The sequence below is a fragment of the Diprion similis genome, chromosome 4, assembly GCF_021155765.1.
Source record: "Diprion similis isolate iyDipSimi1 chromosome 4, iyDipSimi1.1, whole genome shotgun sequence".
NCBI classification, from domain to species: domain Eukaryota; kingdom Metazoa; phylum Arthropoda; class Insecta; order Hymenoptera; family Diprionidae; genus Diprion; species Diprion similis.
This window is the reverse complement of record NC_060108.1, coordinates 22,887,198-22,899,957: the sequence shown is the minus strand read 5'-3', so window position 1 is coordinate 22,899,957 and position 12,760 is coordinate 22,887,198.

Sequence of the window (12,760 nt, the reverse complement as noted above, 5' to 3'; positions counted from 1 at the left end):
AAATGACCAAAAAAGTAAGGCTAACCCCTTTGCATTTTTGCCGAGAATTTCGACGACTTTGAAAAGTGCTGCAATTGATTTTGGCATGCACTATTCCGACGTAATTTTTCCGAGAGAAATCGATTAAGCGCAGTCCCAATTGGCTGTGAGCAACGAATCAAAAGTTACAGCCAAAAAACTGGGAAATTTCATCGTCATTTCTCTGCTGTTGGTCCGACGCTCTTCTTAATGTGCTTTTTGAGTTCCTGGGGGTCGAATTACTCTAGAGATGGTCATACAAATCGATTCCGAGACGATAAATTTTTGGCTCCGAAAATGACTAAGAAAGTAAGGCTAACCCCTTTGCATTTTTGGCGAAAATTTCGACGACTTTGAAAAGTGCTGCAATTGAATTTGGCATGCACTATTCCGACGTAATTTTGCGAGAGAAATCGATTGAGCGCAGTCCCAATAGGCTGCGAGCAACGCATCAGAAGTTACAGCCAAAAAACTGAAAAATTTCATGGTCATTTCTCTGCTGTTGGTCCGACGCTCGTTTTGGTGTGTTTCTTGAGTTCCTGGGGGTCAAATTACTCTAGAGATGGTCATACAAATCGATTCCGAGACGATAAATTTTTGGCTCCGAAAATGACTAAAAAAGTAAGGCTAACCCCTTTGCATTTTTGGCGAAAATTTCGACGACTTTGGAAAGTGCTGCAATTGATTTTGGCATGCACTATTCCGACGTAATTTTGCGAGAGAAATCGATTGAGCGCAGTCCCGATAGGCTGCGAGCAACGCATCAAAAGTTACAGCCAAACAACTGGAAAATTTCATCGTCATTTCTCTGCTGTTGGTCCGACGCTCTTTTTAATGTGTTTTTTGAGTTCCTGGGGGTCGAATTACTCTAAAGATGGTCATACTAATCGATTCCGAGACAATCAATTTTCGTCTCAAAAAATGACCAAAAAAGTAAGGCTAACCCCTTTGGATTTTTGGCGAAAATTTCGACGACTTTGAAAAGTGCTGCAATTGATTTTGGCATGCACTATTCCGACGTAATTTTGCGAGAGAAATCGATTGAGCGCAGTCCCGATAGGCTGCGAGCAACGCATCAGAAGTTACAGCCAAAAAACTGGAAAATTTCATCGTCATTTCTCTGCTGTTGGTCCGACGCTCTTTTTAATGTGTTTTTTGAGTTCTTGGGGGTCGAATTACTCCAGAGATGGTCGTACAAATCGATTCCGAGACAATAAATTTTCGTCTCAAAAAATGACCAAAAAAGTAAGGCTAACCCCTTTGCATTTTTGCCGAGAATTTCGACGACTTTGAAAAGTGCTGCAATTGATTTTGGCATGCACTATTCCGACGTAATTTTGCGAGAGAAATCGATTAAGCGCAGTCCCAATTGGCTGTGAGCAACGAATCAAAAGTTACAGCCAAAAAACTGGGAAATTTCATCGTCATTTCTCTGCTGTTGGTCCGACGCTCTTTTTAATGTGCTTTTTGAGTTCCTGGGGGTCGAATTACTCTAGAGATGGTCATACAAATCGATTCCGAGACGATAAATTTTTGGCTCCGAAAATGACTAAAAAAGTAAGGCTAACCCCTTTGCATTTTTGGCGAAAATTTCGACGACTTTGGAAAGTGCTGCAATTGATTTTGGCATGCACCATTCCGACGTAATTTTGCGAGAGAAATCGATTGAGCGCAGTCCCGATAGGCTGCGAGCAACGCATCAAAAGTTACAGCCAAAAAACTGGAAAATTTCATCGTCGTTCCTCTGCTGTTGGTCCGACGCTCTTTTTAATGTGTTTTTTGAGTTCCTGGGGGTCGAATTACTCTAAAGATGGTCATACTAATCGATTCCGAGACAATAAATTTTCGTCTCAAAAAATGACCAAAAAAGTAAGGCTAACCCCTTTGCATTTTTGGCGAAAATTTCGACGACTTTGGAAAGTGCTGCAATTGATTTTGGCATGCACTATTCCGACGTAATTTTGCGAGAGAAATCGATTGAGCGCAGTCCCGATAGGCTGCGAGCAACGCATCAAAAGTTACAGCCAAAAAACTGGAAAATTTCATCGTCATTTCTCTGCTGTTGGTCCGACGCTCTTTTTAATGTGTTTTTTGAGTTCCTGGGGGTCGAATTACTCTAAAGATGGTCATACTAATCGATTCCGAGACAATCAATTTTCGTCTCAAAAAATGACCAAAAAAGTAAGGCTAACCCCTTTGGATTTTTGGCGAAAATTTCGACGACTTTGAAAAGTGCTGCAATTGATTTTGGCATGCACTATTCCGACGTAATTTTGCGAGAGAAATCGATTGAGCGCAGTCCCGATAGGCTGCGAGCAACGAATCAGAAGTTACAGCCAAAAAACTGGAAAATTTCATCGTCATTTCTCTGCTGTTGGTCCGACGCACTTTTTAATGTGTTTTTTGAGTTCCTGGGGGTCGAATTACTCTAAAGATGGTCGTACAAATCGATTCCGAGACAATAAATTTTCGTCCCAAACAATGACCAAAAAAGTAAGGCTAACCCCTTTGGATTTTTGGCGAAAATTTCGACGACTTTGGAAAGTGCTGCAATTGATTTTGGCATGCACTATTCCGACGTAATTTTGCGAGAGAAATCGATTAAGCGCAGTCCCAATTGGCTGCGAGCAGCGAATCAAAAGTTACAGCCAAAAAACTGGGAAATTTTATCGTCATTTCTCTGCTGTTGGTCCGACGCTCTTTTTAATGTGCTTTTTGAGTTCCTGGGAGTCGAATTACTCTAGAGATGGTCATACAAATCGATTCCGAGACGATAAATTTTTGGCTCCGAAAATGACTAAAAAAGTAAGGCTAACCCCTTTGCATTTTTGGCGAAAATTTCGACGACTTTTGAAAGTGCTGCAATTGATTTTGGCATGCACTATTCCGACGTAATTTTGCGAGAGAAATCGATTGAGCGCAGTCCCGATAGGCTGCGAGCAACGCATCAGAAGTTACAGCCAAAAAACTGGAAAATTTCATCGTCATTTCTCTGCTGTTGGTCCGACGCTCTTTTTAATGTGTTTTTTGAGTTCCTGGGGGTCGAATTACTCCAGAGATGGTCGTACAAATCGATTCCGAGACAATAAATTTCCGTCTCAAAAAATGACCAAAAAAGTAAGGCTAACCCCTTTGGATTTTTGGCGAAAATTTCGACGACTTTGAAAAGTGCTGCAATTGATTTTGGCATGCACTATTCCGACGTAATTTTGCGAGAGAAATCGATTGAGCGCAGTCCCGATAGGCTGCGAGCAACGCATCAGAAGTTACAGCCAAAAAACTGGAAAATTTCATCGTCATTTCTCTGCTGTTGGTCCGACGCTCTTTTTAATGTGTTTTTTGAGTTCTTGGGGGTCGAATTACTCCAGAGATGGTCGTACAAATCGATTCCGAGACAATAAATTTTCGTCTCAAAAAATGACCAAAAAAGTAAGGCTAACCCCTTTGCATTTTTGCCGAGAATTTCGACGACTTTGAAAAGTGCTGCAATTGATTTTGGCATGCACTATTCCGACGTAATTTTGCGAGAGAAATCGATTAAGCGCAGTCCCAATTGGCTGTGAGCAACGAATCAAAAGTTACAGCCAAAAAACTGGGAAATTTCATCGTCATTTCTCTGCTGTTGGTCCGACGCTCTTTTTAATGTGCTTTTTGAGTTCCTGGGGGTCGAATTACTCTAGAGATGGTCATACAAATCGATTCCGAGACGATAAATTTTTGGCTCCGAAAATGACTAAAAAAGTAAGGCTAACCCCTTTGCATTTTTGGCGAAAATTTCGACGACTTTGGAAAGTGCTGCAATTGATTTTGGCATGCACCATTCCGACGTAATTTTGCGAGAGAAATCGATTGAGCGCAGTCCCGATAGGCTGCGAGCAACGCATCAAAAGTTACAGCCAAAAAACTGGAAAATTTCATCGTCGTTCCTCTGCTGTTGGTCCGACGCTCTTTTTAATGTGTTTTTTGAGTTCCTGGGGGTCGAATTACTCTAAAGATGGTCATACTAATCGATTCCGAGACAATAAATTTTCGTCTCAAAAAATGACCAAAAAAGTAAGGCTAACCCCTTTGCATTTTTGGCGAAAATTTCGATGACTTTGGAAAGTGCTGCAATTGATTTTGGCATGCACTATTCCGACGTAATTTTGCGAGAGAAATCGATTGAGCGCAGTCCCGATAGGCTGCGAGCAACGCATCAAAAGTTACAGCCAAAAAACTGGGAAATTTTATCGTCATTTCTCTGCTGTTGGTCCGACGCTCTTTTTAATGTGCTTTTTGAGTTCCTGGGAGTCGAATTACTCTAGAGATGGTCATACAAATCGATTCCGAGACGATAAATTTTTGGCTCCGAAAATGACTAAAAAAGTAACGCTAACCCCTTTGCATTTTTGGCGAAAATTTCGACGACTTTGGAAAGTGCTGCAATTGATTTTGGCATGCACTATTCCGACGTAATTTTGCGAGAGAAATCGATTGAGCGCAGTCCCGATAGGCTGCGAGCAACGCATCAAAAGTTACAGCCTAAAAACTGGAGAATTTCATCGTCATTTCTCTGCTGTTGGTCCGACGCTCTTTTTAATGTGTTTTTTAAGTTACTGGCGGTCGAATTACTCTAACGATGGTCATACAAATCGATTCCGAGACAATGAATTTTCGTCTCAAAAAATGACCAAAAAAGTAAGGCTAACCCCTTTGGATTTTTGGCGAAAATTTCGACGACTTTGAAAAGTGCTGCAATTGATTTTGGCATGCACTATTCCGACGTAATTTTGCGAGAGAAATCGATTGAGCGCAGTCCCGATAGGCTGCGAGCAACGCATCAGAAGTTACAGCCAAAAAACTGGAAAATTTCATCGTCATTTCTCTGCTGTTGGTCCGACGCTCTTTTTAATGTGTTTTTTGAGTTCCTGGGGGTCGAATTACTCCAGAGATGGTCGTACAAATCGATTCCGAGACAATAAATTTTCGTCTCAAAAAATGACCAAAAAAGTAAGGCTAACCCCTTTGCATTTTTGCCGAGAATTTCGACGACTTTGAAAAGTGCTGCAATTGATTTTGGCATGCACTATTCCGACGTAATTTTGCGAGAGAAATCGATTAAGCGCAGTCCCAATTGGCTGTGAGCAACGAATCAAAAGTTACAGCCAAAAAACTGGGAAATTTCATCGTCATTTCTCTGCTGTTGGTCCGACGCTCTTCTTAATGTGCTTTTTGAGTTCCTGGGGGTCGAATTACTCTAGAGATGGTCATACAAATCGATTCCGAGACGATAAATTTTTGGCTCCGAAAATGACTAAAAAAGTAAGGCTAACCCCTTTGCATTTTTAGCGAAAATTTCGACGACTTTGGAAAGTGCTGCAATTGAATTTGGCATGCACTATTCCGACGTAATTTTGCGAGAGAAATCGATTGAGCGCAGTCCCGATAGGCTGCGAGCAACGCATCAGAAGTTACAGCCAAAAAACTGGAAAATTTCATCGTCATTTCTCTGCTGTTGGTCCGACGCTCTTTTTAATGTGTTTTTTGAGTTCCTGGGGGTCGAATTACTCTGGAGATGGTCGTACAAATCGATTCCGAGACAATCAATTTTCGTATCAAAAAATGACCAAAAAAGTAAGGCTAACCCCTTTGCATTTTTGGCGAAAATTTCGACGACTTTGGAAAGTGCTGCAATTGAATTTGGCATGCACTATTCCGACGTAATTTTGCGAGAGAAATCGATTGAGCGCAGTCCCGATAGGCCGCGAGCAACGAATCAGAAGTTACAGCCAAAAAACTGGAAAATTTCATCGTCATTTCTCTGCTGTTGGTCCGACGCTCTTTTTAATGTGTTTTTTGAGTTCCTGGGGGTCGAATTACTCTAAAGATGGTCGTACAAATCGATTCCAAGACAATAAATTTTCGTCCCAAAAAATGACCAAAAAAGTAAGGCTAACCCCTTTGGATTTTCGGCGAAAATTCCGACGACTTTGAAAAGTGCTGCAATTGATTTTGGCATGCACTATTCCGACGTAATTTTGCCAGAGGAATCGATTGAGCGCAGTCCCGATAGGCTGCGAGCAACGCATCAAAAGTTACAGCCAAAAAACTGGAAAATTTCATCGTCATTTCTCTGCTGTTGGTCCGACGCTCTTTTTAATGTGTTTTTTGAGTTCCTGGGGGTCGAATTACTCTGCGGATGGTCATACAAATCGATTCCGAGCCAATAAATTTTTAGCTCCGAAAATGACTAAAAAAGTAAGGCTAACCCCTTTGGATTTTTAGCGAAATCTTCGACGACTTTGGAAAGTGCTGCAATTGATTTTGGCATGCACTATTCCGACGTAATTTTGCGAGAGAAATCGATTGAGCGCAGTCCCGATAGGCTGCGAGCAACGCATCAAAAGTTACAGCCAAAAAACTGCAAAATTTCATCGTCATTTCTCTGCTGTTGGTCCGACGCTCTTTTTAATGTGTTTACTGAGTTCCTGGGGGTCGAATTACTCTAGAGATGGTCATACGAATCGATTCCGGGACAATAAATTTTTAGCTTCGAAAATGACTAAAAAAGTAAGGCTAACCCCTTTGGATTTTTGGCGAAAATTTCGACGACTTTGGAAAGTGCTGCAATTGATTTTGGCATGCACTATTCCGACGTAATTTTGCGAGAGAAATCGATTGAGCGCAGTCCCGATAGGCTGCGAGCAACGCATCAAAAGTTACAGCCAAACAACTGGAAAATTTCATCGTCATTTCTCTGCTGTTGGTCCGACGCTCTTTTTAATGTGTTTTTTGAGTTCCTGGGGGTCGAATTACTCCAGAGATGGTCGTACAAATCGATTCCGAGACAATAAATTTCCGTCTCAAAAAATGACCAAAAAAGTAAGGCTAACCCCTTTGGATTTTTGGCGAAAATTTCGACGACTTTGAAAAGTGCTGCAATTGATTTTGGCATGCACTATTCCGACGTAATTTTGCGAGAGAAATCGATTGAGCGCAGTCCCGATAGGCTGCGAGCAACGCATCAGAAGTTACAGCCAAAAAACTGGAAAATTTCATCGTCATTTCTCTGCTGTTGGTCCGACGCTCTTTTTAATGTGTTTTTTGAGTTCTTGGGGGTCGAATTACTCCAGAGATGGTCGTACAAATCGATTCCGAGACAATAAATTTTCGTCTCAAAAAATGACCAAAAAAGTAAGGCTAACCCCTTTGCATTTTTGCCGAGAATTTCGACGACTTTGAAAAGTGCTGCAATTGATTTTGGCATGCACTATTCCGACGTAATTTTGCGAGAGAAATCGATTAAGCGCAGTCCCAATTGGCTGTGAGCAACGAATCAAAAGTTACAGCCAAAAAACTGGGAAATTTCATCGTCATTTCTCTGCTGTTGGTCCGACGCTCTTTTTAATGTGCTTTTTGAGTTCCTGGGGGTCGAATTACTCTAGAGATGGTCATACAAATCGATTCCGAGACGATAAATTTTTGGCTCCGAAAATGACTAAAAAAGTAAGGCTAACCCCTTTGCATTTTTGGCGAAAATTTCGACGACTTTGGAAAGTGCTGCAATTGATTTTGGCATGCACCATTCCGACGTAATTTTGCGAGAGAAATCGATTGAGCGCAGTCCCGATAGGCTGCGAGCAACGCATCAAAAGTTACAGCCAAAAAACTGGAAAATTTCATCGTCGTTCCTCTGCTGTTGGTCCGACGCTCTTTTTAATGTGTTTTTTGAGTTCCTGGGGGTCGAATTACTCTAAAGATGGTCATACTAATCGATTCCGAGACAATAAATTTTCGTCTCAAAAAATGACCAAAAAAGTAAGGCTAACCCCTTTGCATTTTTGGCGAAAATTTCGATGACTTTGGAAAGTGCTGCAATTGATTTTGGCATGCACTATTCCGACGTAATTTTGCGAGAGAAATCGATTGAGCGCAGTCCCGATAGGCTGCGAGCAACGCATCAAAAGTTACAGCCAAAAAACTGGGAAATTTTATCGTCATTTCTCTGCTGTTGGTCCGACGCTCTTTTTAATGTGCTTTTTGAGTTCCTGGGAGTCGAATTACTCTAGAGATGGTCATACAAATCGATTCCGAGACGATAAATTTTTGGCTCCGAAAATGACTAAAAAAGTAACGCTAACCCCTTTGCATTTTTGGCGAAAATTTCGACGACTTTGGAAAGTGCTGCAATTGATTTTGGCATGCACTATTCCGACGTAATTTTGCGAGAGAAATCGATTGAGCGCAGTCCCGATAGGCTGCGAGCAACGCATCAAAAGTTACAGCCTAAAAACTGGAGAATTTCATCGTCATTTCTCTGCTGTTGGTCCGACGCTCTTTTTAATGTGTTTTTTAAGTTACTGGCGGTCGAATTACTCTAAAGATGGTCATACAAATCGATTCCGAGACAATGAATTTTCGTCTCAAAAAATGACCAAAAAAGTAAGGCTAACCCCTTTGGATTTTTGGCGAAAATTTCGACGACTTTGAAAAGTGCTGCAATTGATTTTGGCATGCACTATTCCGACGTAATTTTGCGAGAGAAATCGATTGAGCGCAGTCCCGATAGGCTGCGAGCAACGCATCAGAAGTTACAGCCAAAAAACTGGAAAATTTCATCGTCATTTCTCTGCTGTTGGTCCGACGCTCTTTTTAATGTGTTTTTTGAGTTCCTGGGGGTCGAATTACTCCAGAGATGGTCGTACAAATCGATTCCGAGACAATAAATTTTCGTCTCAAAAAATGACCAAAAAAGTAAGGCTAACCCCTTTGCATTTTTGCCGAGAATTTCGACGACTTTGAAAAGTGCTGCAATTGATTTTGGCATGCACTATTCCGACGTAATTTTGCGAGAGAAATCGATTAAGCGCAGTCCCAATTGGCTGTGAGCAACGAATCAAAAGTTACAGCCAAAAAACTGGGAAATTTCATCGTCATTTCTCTGCTGTTGGTCCGACGCTCTTCTTAATGTGCTTTTTGAGTTCCTGGGGGTCGAATTACTCTAGAGATGGTCATACAAATCGATTCCGAGACGATAAATTTTTGGCTCCGAAAATGACTAAAAAAGTAAGGCTAACCCCTTTGCATTTTTAGCGAAAATTTCGACGACTTTGGAAAGTGCTGCAATTGAATTTGGCATGCACTATTCCGACGTAATTTTGCGAGAGAAATCGATTGAGCGCAGTCCCGATAGGCTGCGAGCAACGCATCAGAAGTTACAGCCAAAAAACTGGAAAATTTCATCGTCATTTCTCTGCTGTTGGTCCGACGCTCTTTTTAATGTGTTTTTTGAGTTCCTGGGGGTCGAATTACTCTGGAGATGGTCGTACAAATCGATTCCGAGACAATCAATTTTCGTATCAAAAAATGACCAAAAAAGTAAGGCTAACCCCTTTGCATTTTTGGCGAAAATTTCGACGACTTTGGAAAGTGCTGCAATTGAATTTGGCATGCACTATTCCGACGTAATTTTGCGAGAGAAATCGATTGAGCGCAGTCCCGATAGGCCGCGAGCAACGAATCAGAAGTTACAGCCAAAAAACTGGAAAATTTCATCGTCATTTCTCTGCTGTTGGTCCGACGCTCTTTTTAATGTGTTTTTTGAGTTCCTGGGGGTCGAATTACTCTAAAGATGGTCGTACAAATCGATTCCAAGACAATAAATTTTCGTCCCAAAAAATGACCAAAAAAGTAAGGCTAACCTCTTTGGATTTTCGGCGAAAATTCCGACGACTTTGAAAAGTGCTGCAATTGATTTTGGCATGCACTATTCCGACGTAATTTTGCCAGAGGAATCGATTGAGCGCAGTCCCGATAGGCTGCGAGCAACGCATCAAAAGTTACAGCCAAAAAACTGGAAAATTTCATCGTCATTTCTCTGCTGTTGGTCCGACGCTCTTTTTAATGTGTTTTTTGAGTTCCTGGGGGTCGAATTACTCTGCGGATGGTCATACAAATCGATTCCGAGCCAATAAATTTTTAGCTCCGAAAATGACTAAAAAAGTAAGGCTAACCCCTTTGGATTTTTAGCGAAATCTTCGACGACTTTGGAAAGTGCTGCAATTGATTTTGGCATGCACTATTCCGACGTAATTTTGCGAGAGAAATCGATTGAGCGCAGTCCCGATAGGCTGCGAGCAACGCATCAAAAGTTACAGCCAAAAAACTGCAAAATTTCATCGTCATTTCTCTGCTGTTGGTCCGACGCTCTTTTTAATGTGTTTACTGAGTTCCTGGGGGTCGAATTACTCTAGAGATGGTCATACGAATCGATTCCGGGACAATAAATTTTTAGCTTCGAAAATGACTAAAAAAGTAAGGCTAACCCCTTTGGATTTTTGGCGAAAATTTCGACGACTTTGGAAAGTGCTGCAATTGATTTTGGCATGCACTATTCCGACGTAATTTTGCGAGAGAAATCGATTGAGCGCAGTCCCGATAGGCTGCGAGCAACGCATCAAAAGTTACAGCCAAACAACTGGAAAATTTCATCGTCATTTCTCTGCTGTTGGTCCGACGCTCTTTTTAATGTGTTTTTTGAGTTCCTGGGGGTCGAATTACTCTAAAGATGGTCATACTAATCGATTCCGAGACAATCAATTTTCGTCTCAAAAAATGACCAAAAAAGTAAGGCTAACCCCTTTGGATTTTTGGCGAAAATTTCGACGACTTTGAAAAGTGCTGCAATTGATTTTGGCATGCACTATTCCGACGTAATTTTGCGAGAGAAATCGATTGAGCGCAGTCCCGATAGGCTGCGAGCAACGCATCAGAAGTTACAGCCAAAAAACTGGAAAATTTCATCGTCATTTCTCTGCTGTTGGTCCGACGCTCTTTTTAATGTGTTTTTTGAGTTCTTGGGGGTCGAATTACTCCAGAGATGGTCGTACAAATCGATTCCGAGACAATAAATTTTCGTCTCAAAAAATGACCAAAAAAGTAAGGCTAACCCCTTTGCATTTTTGCCGAGAATTTCGACGACTTTGAAAAGTGCTGCAATTGATTTTGGCATGCACTATTCCGACGTAATTTTGCGAGAGAAATCGATTAAGCGCAGTCCCAATTGGCTGTGAGCAACGAATCAAAAGTTACAGCCAAAAAACTGGGAAATTTCATCGTCATTTCTCTGCTGTTGGTCCGACGCTCTTTTTAATGTGCTTTTTGAGTTCCTGGGGGTCGAATTACTCTAGAGATGGTCATACAAATCGATTCCGAGACGATAAATTTTTGGCTCCGAAAATGACTAAAAAAGTAAGGCTAACCCCTTTGCATTTTTGGCGAAAATTTCGACGACTTTGGAAAGTGCTGCAATTGATTTTGGCATGCACCATTCCGACGTAATTTTGCGAGAGAAATCGATTGAGCGCAGTCCCGATAGGCTGCGAGCAACGCATCAAAAGTTACAGCCAAAAAACTGGAAAATTTCATCGTCGTTCCTCTGCTGTTGGTCCGACGCTCTTTTTAATGTGTTTTTTGAGTTCCTGGGGGTCGAATTACTCTAAAGATGGTCATACTAATCGATTCCGAGACAATAAATTTTCGTCTCAAAAAATGACCAAAAAAGTAAGGCTAACCCCTTTGCATTTTTGGCGAAAATTTCGACGACTTTGAAAAGTGCTGCAATTGATTTTGGCATGCACTATTCCGACGTAATTTTGCGAGAGAAATCGATTGAGCGCAGTCCCGATAGGCTGCGAGCAACGCATCAAAAGTTACAGCCAAAAAACTGGAAAATTTCATCGTCATTTCTCTGCTGTTGGTCCGACGCTCTTTTTAATGTGTTTTTTGAGTTCCTGGGGGTCGAATTACTCTAAAGATGGTCATACTAATCGATTCCGAGACAATCAATTTTCGTCTCAAAAAATGACCAAAAAAGTAAGGCTAACCCCTTTGGATTTTTGGCGAAAATTTCGACGACTTTGAAAAGTGCTGCAATTGATTTTGGCATGCACTATTCCGACGTAATTTTGCGAGAGAAATCGATTGAGCGCAGTCCCGATAGGCTGCGAGCAACGAATCAGAAGTTACAGCCAAAAAACTGGAAAATTTCATCGTCATTTCTCTGCTGTTGGTCCGACGCTCTTTTTAATGTGTTTTTTGAGTTCCTGGGGGTCGAATTACTCTAAAGATGGTCGTACAAATCGATTCCGAGACAATAAATTTTCGTCCCAAAAAATGACCAAAAAAGTAAGGCTAACCCCTTTGGATTTTTGGCGAAAATTTCGACGACTTTGGAAAGTGCTGCAATTGATTTTGGCATGCACTATTCCGACGTAATTTTGCGAGAGAAATCGATTAAGCGCAGTCCCAATTGGCTGCGAGCAACGAATCAAAAGTTACAGCCAAAAAACTGGAAAATTTCATCGTCATTTCTCTGCTGTTGGTCCGACGCTCTTTTTAATGTGTTTTTTGAGTTCCTGGGGGTCGAATTACTCTAAAGATGGTCGTACAAATCGATTCCAAGACAATAAATTTTCGTCCCAAAAAATGACCAAAAAAGTAAGGCTAACCCCTTTGGATTTTCGGCGAAAATTCCGACGACTTTGAAAAGTGCTGCAATTGATTTTGGCATGCACTATTCCGACGTAATTTTGCGAGAGGAATCGATTGAGCGCAGTCCCGATAGGCTGCGAGCAACGCATCAAAAGTTACAGCCAAAAAACTGGAAAATTTCATCGTCATTTCTCTGCTGTTGGTCCGACGCTCTTTTTAATGTGTTTTTTGAGTTCCTGGGGGTCGAATTACTCTGCGGATGGTCATACAA